The sequence below is a fragment of the Watersipora subatra genome, chromosome 2 (assembly GCF_963576615.1).
Source record: "Watersipora subatra chromosome 2, tzWatSuba1.1, whole genome shotgun sequence".
In the NCBI taxonomy this organism is placed as follows: Eukaryota; Metazoa; Bryozoa; class Gymnolaemata; order Cheilostomatida; family Watersiporidae; genus Watersipora; species Watersipora subatra.
In genome coordinates, this window is record NC_088709.1 from 75,486,542 (window position 1) to 75,495,240 (window position 8,699).

An 8,699-nucleotide genomic window follows, 5' to 3' on the forward strand; every position below is an offset into this window, starting at 1 on the left:
TATTTGTAAAACTCAGCAGTTATAAAGATTTTGCGGCAGAAAATGATAGTTTTTGAAGCTGTTAAGACCGTTTTCATATTACATCGTCTTTGAATCCCTAAAAATAAAAATTTACCAGTAATTATTAACCAAAACTCAGAATAACCACAAAAATATTGTAATAGATGTAACTGTCTCAGTTGGTACATTTTATGTAAAATGTAAAATGTGATTGTTACATAAAACTGTTAAATTACCTTTGAGCAGAAAAATTAATATTATAGTTTTTTTTGTTCTCTAACAAAACTTGTAGCATCAGCAAATTCTAATTAGCAAACAATAACCTAAAGGCTCTATTGTGACTAACAACTATTGTGACTAACAACTATTGTGACTAACAACTATTGTGACTAACAACTATTGTGACTAACAACTATTGTGACTAACAACTATTGTGACTAACAACTATTGTGACTAACAACTATTGCGACTAACAACTATTGCGACTAACAACTATTGCGACTAACTACTATTGCGACTAACTACTATTGCGACTAACTACTATAATAATTTCTATATGCTGGCAAAAATGCTTGCGTGAAAACCATGTTTCCTTGCTATATGTTGCAGCAAGTATTTGAGACAACCCCTTTCTGAAAATGACTACCATATTTTACTCTTAACATAAAATTAAACAATTCAAAACATTTTAGGTAATATAGATGAGTTTAAAAGTTGTATGCAGTAAATTGTAAGGCAATGCAAATAGGTGAAGCTGACTAACAAAATGTACGTGTTTACAAACACAAATACAACTTGTAGGTTTCCAGCCACAAGTTGTATTTGGTTGGTCTTTTTCAGCTAACTTGGAGAAACCTACATTACCCTCAACGGTTTGATAGACACACTATCTATAGTATGCAAATAATTATATAACAAATCATGTACTGAATTATAACCATACAATATCAGAGTTGATGATATCATACTCCTTGCTTCATAATAATATAAGACTATTATAATATTGTTTAACATTCCTTATAATTATTATTAGAATAATAGAAATAGCGGATAAGAAGATATGAGTATGTCATACCAGTGTCGTAGATGTGACAGAGCTGAGCAGATGCCCGTTTTCTCTTAGAGTCTGCAAGACAGCAGAAACGTGAGGAGATTTATACACTAGCATGTTTTATGCACGCCATGTCAGACTCAATTATGCGAACAGCCCGAGAGACTGGGCAGTTGCATTGTCAACAACCCAATTGTTAATCTATAAATAGCCAAAGAATATGATGGGGGCGTCGTGAGAGGGAGGTGAATGTGTCTATAAGAAGCTAGTTTATGATATATTTGCGTGGTTTGTTTTTTTTATCCAAAAACCTTTTACAAGTTTGTATAAGGTAACGTAAGATGTGTTTTATGGCTCTTATAAGGATGCATGCGTTGTTATAGGACCGAATTGTTCAAGACCACATTGCTTAGGGAGTGAAGTCTATTATGGGCTGCTGTTTGTCAATACAAGCAAAATAATATTGTTATTATGATAGTGTTAAGGTCAAGGTTGGTCAAGGTCCTACCTGGCTGCCGGTGGCCAGATAGGAGCAGCTGTGGGTCAGAGGTTACAGCGCTGACTTAAGATCTATAGGTCAGTGGTTTGAGTCACATAAGAACTATTGGTGGTGTTAAAAAAGGGCATCTACCCAACCAAAATTGCTTCTGAGCCGAATCTGGTTGGGTCATCGGCAACTAAACCGGTTCCCCCATCTGTGTTCCAACATAGACTAAGAGGGTGACTAGCAACTCCGCAAAACTAGAAACAAAACCTGACAAAGAGCGGAGTAATTTCTCTGAGAGCCAACCGCCAGCGAGCTAGATATGTGTCTCAATATATACACTCAACAGAAGGCAATGGCAAACCTCTGTTGAAAACTGCCAAGAGCAGTCATGGTTACAGAGAGTGGAGAGAACCATGATCGCCTACAACCTCACAGGACATGCTACTCAGAGAGAGAGAGAGAGAAGGTCAAGAAAGCTTATTATTAGTTTAATTCTTTCTTTTCTATAAACTCATTCAAGTATTATATGATGGCACATACTTTTTGACACATGACACATGCATACTTTTTGACACATGACACATGCATTCGTTTTGACACATGACACACGACACATGCATACTTTTTGCAGCACAAAATATGTGAAAACTGCCCATTTTTAAGCTATTACTATATCTAGGCAGCAAATGTAAAATATGAAGTCAGCAGCATTTGAATGCACCATCGTACATAAAAAATGCCAAGGGAAGTAAATCCAAAACTAGTTTTGACAACTCAACATTCGAAAAATTTATTTCTATGCAAGTTTGAGGGTGGATCATACATGTAGATCATTGGTAGAAAAGTGGACTCAATTATTTGCGTGATGGTGGACTCAATAACTGGTGTTAGGGTGAACTCAATAGCTAGTGAGAGGGTGAACTCAATAGCTGGTATGAGAGTGAACTCAATAACTGGTTGAGGGTGAACTTGAAAGCTGGTGTGAGGGTGGGTTCGATCACTGGTTTAGAGTGAACTTGATAACTGGTGTGAGGGTGGACTCGATAGCTGGTTGAGAGTGTGTGCATAAGTGACAGGACAATGTAGAACAGGAACTGTTAGGATATATTTCTATTCAGTCAGCCCAGACCTAAGCTATCATCACCAGTGCCATCTGATAATGATGGCAGCCATCAGTTTGCTCTTTACCTTCTAACGAGTTAAAAAAATTATCATCTAAGTTTTTGTAAAATATTTTCAAACAAACTTTTTAGATGATGCTTTGGATGATAAAAGATGAATTTGGTGAAGATGAAATTTATCAATATAAATTTGGTTTGGCTGTTGATGCAATTTAATGATGGTGGAAACTACATGTAACTTTTGTCCAACCAGACAAGGACAGCTTTGGGCTAACTACCTTGTTTTCCGCTTATTATGACTCACAATTTTTGGCAGAGACGCGGCTTTACTTCTCTACTTTCGTTGATACCTTTTACTAACAGAAATGTTTTAATACGACAACATTGAATTCTCATTGAAACTTGTACAATAAAAATATTAATTTAAACTATTTCAAAAGCTTTTAAAATCCTGACAAAAGACTTTTTCGACTATTTTCATAGGCCGAGAGAGAAACTAACTATAATCAAAGGCATATTAAGCTTTAGGACCTTAAAAGCCGACCATCCATGTAAACAATTAAAACTGTGAAACGCTGATTAGTTTACATGTTGCCAAGTAACAAAATAGACTTAGGAAGTACCATTGTCTGATTCCAAGTGATCAACAATGAAGTGGCTAGTTTCATTACAATAACAAAATGTATTTCACTTGACAGCTGTTTGTTTTTCTTTCATATCTTAAAATGTTTTAGAAATGTCTGAGTGGCATTAAGTGATTATGCTGCCTCAGGTTGTCATAAGGCTTGCTGCCAAGGCACTGCCCCTCATTTGACCTTTTAAACAGTAAACTCAAGTTTTACAGCTCATGTGTCTGATCAAACAGAAATTAATTATTTTAGTCTCTATTCTGTTTCCTTAAAACAAACTTTATTTTACATATTATTATTAAATCTGTTATTACTTATATAGACCTACAAGTTTACAGATCTACAATTTTTACAGTTTTTATTCACAGATCCTGCACAAAATGATTTTATTATAAAGAGTGATATAAATAAATGCGTACATATATTTGTTGTAATACTACTACATTACATAACTGTTCTTAGACAATTTATTGAGTTCCACAATTGTAGGACGCATATAGTCTAAAATCGTCAGAGAGAAGTTTCTTACTCTGTAGATTACAGACTGTCTATTAACATACACTGGCAGTTAATGAAGCCATTACAGAAGCTTGTCGATGCCTGGAAATTCTTTCATCTTCAATCAGAACAGCGAGTGGGGTGTACATAGGTAAGACTGGTTTTTAGGAACCAGACGGAGTATTGAAACCAAATATTTTTAGTGACCTGGCTGAGGGCACGGAGTAGATGCGTGTGAAGGGCTGAGGGCAGGGAGCGGATGCGTGTGAAGGGCTGAGGGCACGGAGTGGATGCGTGTGAAGGGCTGAGGGCAGGGAGCAGATGCGTGTGAAGGGCTGAGGGCATGGAGCAAATGTGTGTGAAGGGCTGAGGGCATGGAGCAGATGCGTGTGAAGGGCTGAGGGCATGGAGCGGATGCGTGTGAAAGGCTGAGGGCATGGAGCAGATGCGTGTGAAGGGCTGAGGGCAGGGAGTAGATGCGTGTGAAGGGCTGAGGGCAGGGAGCAGATGCGTGTGAAGGGCTGAGGGCAGAGAGCAGATGCGTGTGATGGGCTGAGGGCAGACAGCAGATGAGTGTGAAGGGATGAGGGCAAGGAGCAGATGTGTGTGAAGTTTGGATAAAATCAGCTAGAGAGTGTGGAATGTATAGTATTTACGCAGACCAGGAAACAAGCAATGAAAAAGTATGATTTACTATTATAGATTATTATTTTTTTCTTTGCTTGAATGGCAAACTACCAGTATTTCAACACTCTGAGAAAAACATAATTACTCTATAAAATAACAGAATGTTGTGATGAAATAACAATGAGGCGGTTTATTGTTTGCTTTTTTACTATCTAGTCTATATATATTATAATACATCTATAAATATTACAATATATCTATACATACTATTATATATCTATATATTGTTATATATTTATATAGGCCTATACTATTATATATCTATATATATTATTATATATCTATATATACTATATATAGATATATCATTAATCTCGCAATCACTCTCAAACCTCCCTTAATATTGATTATCACTTACCTTTTATATGTACTTACACTTAACTTAAGTTATGACAAAAGGTTAAATTAAAAAATTAGAATATTTAAGTTTTACAGGCTTTAGAGACATAATTGTTGAATAATAATTTTGTCAGCCTTTTGCAATAAATAGCTAGCTATTAACTTACATGAGAGCATCATCAGTATTGAAAGAATTTCTAATAAATCTGTAGAAAGCAGACAGTTCTAACAGATGCAAGCTGCAATGAATATAATAATTAGCTTTTTATTGGCCTGTTTTTTGTTAAAAAAATTATTTCTCACAACATCAACTTAATTGTGACAAAAAAATTCAAGAAACGGTCAACTTTGATTTTTTTAGAGTTAAAATAACATTTTTTCAGCAAATCTAAAGCAAGTGTTTATAACAAGCACCTATTTGGAGAAGCTGCTGCCAGCATCGGTGTCATACAATGGTCATACTCACCTGCGCTTGCAAAAATTCCAAAGCAAAGAGCAATAATGTTAAATCCAAGAACGCTACAGGCATGCCTGCCAGCACCTGCTCACCTTGTCAACTTTCCTTACTGTTGAACCAGCGTCACAGCTATCTGAATAGAATTTCCTATTCTCCTTTCTTTACACTAGACAGCATTAGATTGAGCAGCTCAGATCAATGTTCTTTATGAGCTGGATAGCCTCTTTTCTAGCAGCTATTGATTAGCCTCTATCCATCAATGAATATAGTAGTTTAATGTCGTCAAGCTAAGGCTACGATTGTTGTGACAAATGACACTAGGGAGTCTAAATCGATGACACTTGAAGACAGTTTGATGGGAAAATTAATATGCAAGTGGCTAATGAAAGCAAATTGTCAATAGCAATACCATGCACTTCAACTCACTAAATATATTTTCAATTGGCCGAACTGTGACAGATCATACTGTGTATGATATTCTTGTTTTGATAGCAATTTATATATAGACATCACTTCTATGAAAACAATATAAAATTCAATTTATTGACAAGATAACTACACCTTGAAAGATGCAAATATGGAAGCGAAGGTACTAATATATAGACTATTAATTAGGAAAGTGCCTGTTATTCATGAATGCTAAAAAGTATTTAACTTTGTTCCTTCATGCCTTCAACCATATCAAGTCTAAACCTACTTTTATTATTCACATTTTTGGGTAACTGAACTTTTATCTTACAAAACGACATTGACAACATAGAGAATATAAAGAAGAAATACTAATGATAATAATATACTGTTGATAATACTCATTGGTGCCCCTGTAAGTACCAATTCATGGCTACAGATACAAACCGATTGTCTTATAATTGAGTCAACTAACATGCCGTAAAAGTAGACCTATTAACTCTGTTAACTAACACGCCGTGGAAGTAGATCTATCAATTCCACTAACAAGACTGAATCCACACTACTAGCTACCGATTAGTAGTCAATTTGCTGTGAATAAACACTCTAGCCTTTGGCCAATAATTACAAACAACCCCTGTTGATATTAGCTACAAGGAAATAAAACCTGAGAGAACCTCTTAAAGTGACCAGCTGCTGAATACAACATCAAGTTAATGGCATCTTATATTAGCGCAAGGTCGTTCATTAGTCACCTTTGCCATTATTACTCATCCACTAACTATGCAGTTTGTTATGTTACACCATGTTTATCATCCTTCACAATTATTAACCTCTACTTATGCCTACTAGACTTCAATAAACAGTAAAATGACCAAACAAGCGATTGGATGAAGGCGTCTCATCAGAAAACTAATCCTCCACCACTTGATGTTCTGTTGACAGGAAATAACGACTCAAATATGAGATTCTCATAGATATATAAACCTATATATCTATGATGGTTTATATATCTATGGAGATTCTAGTGAGAAGCTATGATCACAGTCTATAAGCCTCACTATCAGGAAAAGTCAGCAAATATTAATAGTCAAGCTAACTTTGTACATTCTTTGGTAGAGCTAAAAGACCACGGTTGTGCAGTATCTTACATTAATTGCTTTAAGATCAAATGCCAATTTTTCTAAGTTTTTAAAAGTATGCGCTGTAATACTACATCTAAGATATAGACTTTACTTTCTCCTTTGAAGTACATAAATTAGCTAGTTATTGCATCATCTTCCCATTGCAAGGCCAAATGGTAGTGAAAAGCAAAAACTCGTCGGAGAACATTTACAAGTTTTAAGGCAAAAAAATCTCTAGAACTTCCATTTTTTGTTGAAACCGTATAAATCTCTAAAGATTATGATGGGGCACCATGTGGGGAAAATGAACAGGCCTTTGTGAGCACTTTTGCATGAACACGCGTATGAATATTGCACCAATAAAATGTAAATACACTTACACCGAGTTAATTATTTCCCACAGGAACTGAAGCCACCTAAAGTCTGAGAGCCAACTGAAAGCTTGCTAGACAGTGTAACATTATGCCTATGACTAGACAAGGAGCCTGGGTTATGATAGTACAAAAAAGGTCAGCTAGAGTTGCCTGCTCTACCTGAAAATAACCTGTGCAGCTCGCCTGACCTAGTGTTCTACTGACTGCAGCAAAGGTTTTTCCATCCAACCAATGGTCATACGGGCATATTCGAATGAGATAACAATGAGTTGAGATGCATAAAAAACTTGGCCAGCAATTTTACGACTAATTCTAATAAAGTATTCTTGCAGCCATTCAGACTCGTGATGTCCACGCTGCCGGAACTTGTGGTCTCTGATGAGAAATAAATGAACCTAGCAACTTATGCCTCTAAACCAGACCAATGTGTCCTGTCAGCAGTGATATCAATCAAATAGTAATGGCCTTTTACTACCCATTATCTGCGAGCTACCTCCCTTATATATTTTCTGCGATCAACTGTGTCAACAAAATGGCATCCTTAATTCAAATATAGAAATCCTATCAACGAAATCTTCTACCAGCTGCCTATTCCAATGCCAAAACATCAATGCTTTCAGGGCCAGAGTGCTTCCTTACCTTACCTTTCAGTGCCAGTTACCTTTTTGCATAATCATCATGTGTCTAAGATCCTATGTAACCGCACTTGCAACATCAGAGCAAACATGTACCTGTTTACCTCAACCCGAGATGATAAGTGAAGCAACATCCTTTTTTTCGTGTTATAAGACTTGAGGTCTGATACTCTGACACAAAGCTGGTCAGTGTCTTGATTAGAAGATTCTGGCTGCGTCCCAAGCAAAACTTTAGATAAATTTATTTTTCAATTTCAAAAGTTTTGTTAGCAGAACACATTCAACTCCAACTGTAGTTCATGTTTTCCTTCTATGTTACTCTCTGGAATCTATGGCTTAATCCAAGGCGACACAACTCCTAGCTGCAAGAAACCAACTAGACATATCTCTACTATACAGGCTTCCCAAGAGGTCAACAATCGGTAGGTTTACATTGTAGAATTATTGAGTCAAAGTAAACTACTGCAGATGTACCTGCAAAGTTAGCACTAGAATCAGTTTGTCTGATCCTACATGATTGCAAGAGCTTTATAATTTCCAAAAATCTCCAGACGATTCGATATGACAAAGAGACGATTCACGATATTGTTATGTGAAAAAGCTTGTAAATTTTTGTAAATATTTATTTGTCATTTTAACTTAAAAAGAAGCTGTTTTGTGTTCGTGATAATTAGAGACTTTCATCTTGTGAATGCCTGTGTGTGGAAGGCCATGGAATGAGCTTATTACATTATTAGAAGGCCCGTGTGTTTTAGTTGCAGTATCACTCACTCTGAAAATCGTCAGGTATGAGATAACTCACCATTACATGATTATATTGTTTATACGATTGGCGATATCTCTTTAAATGGTGGTGATTTTCAAATCGTCTACCTTAAAAATGGCCTCC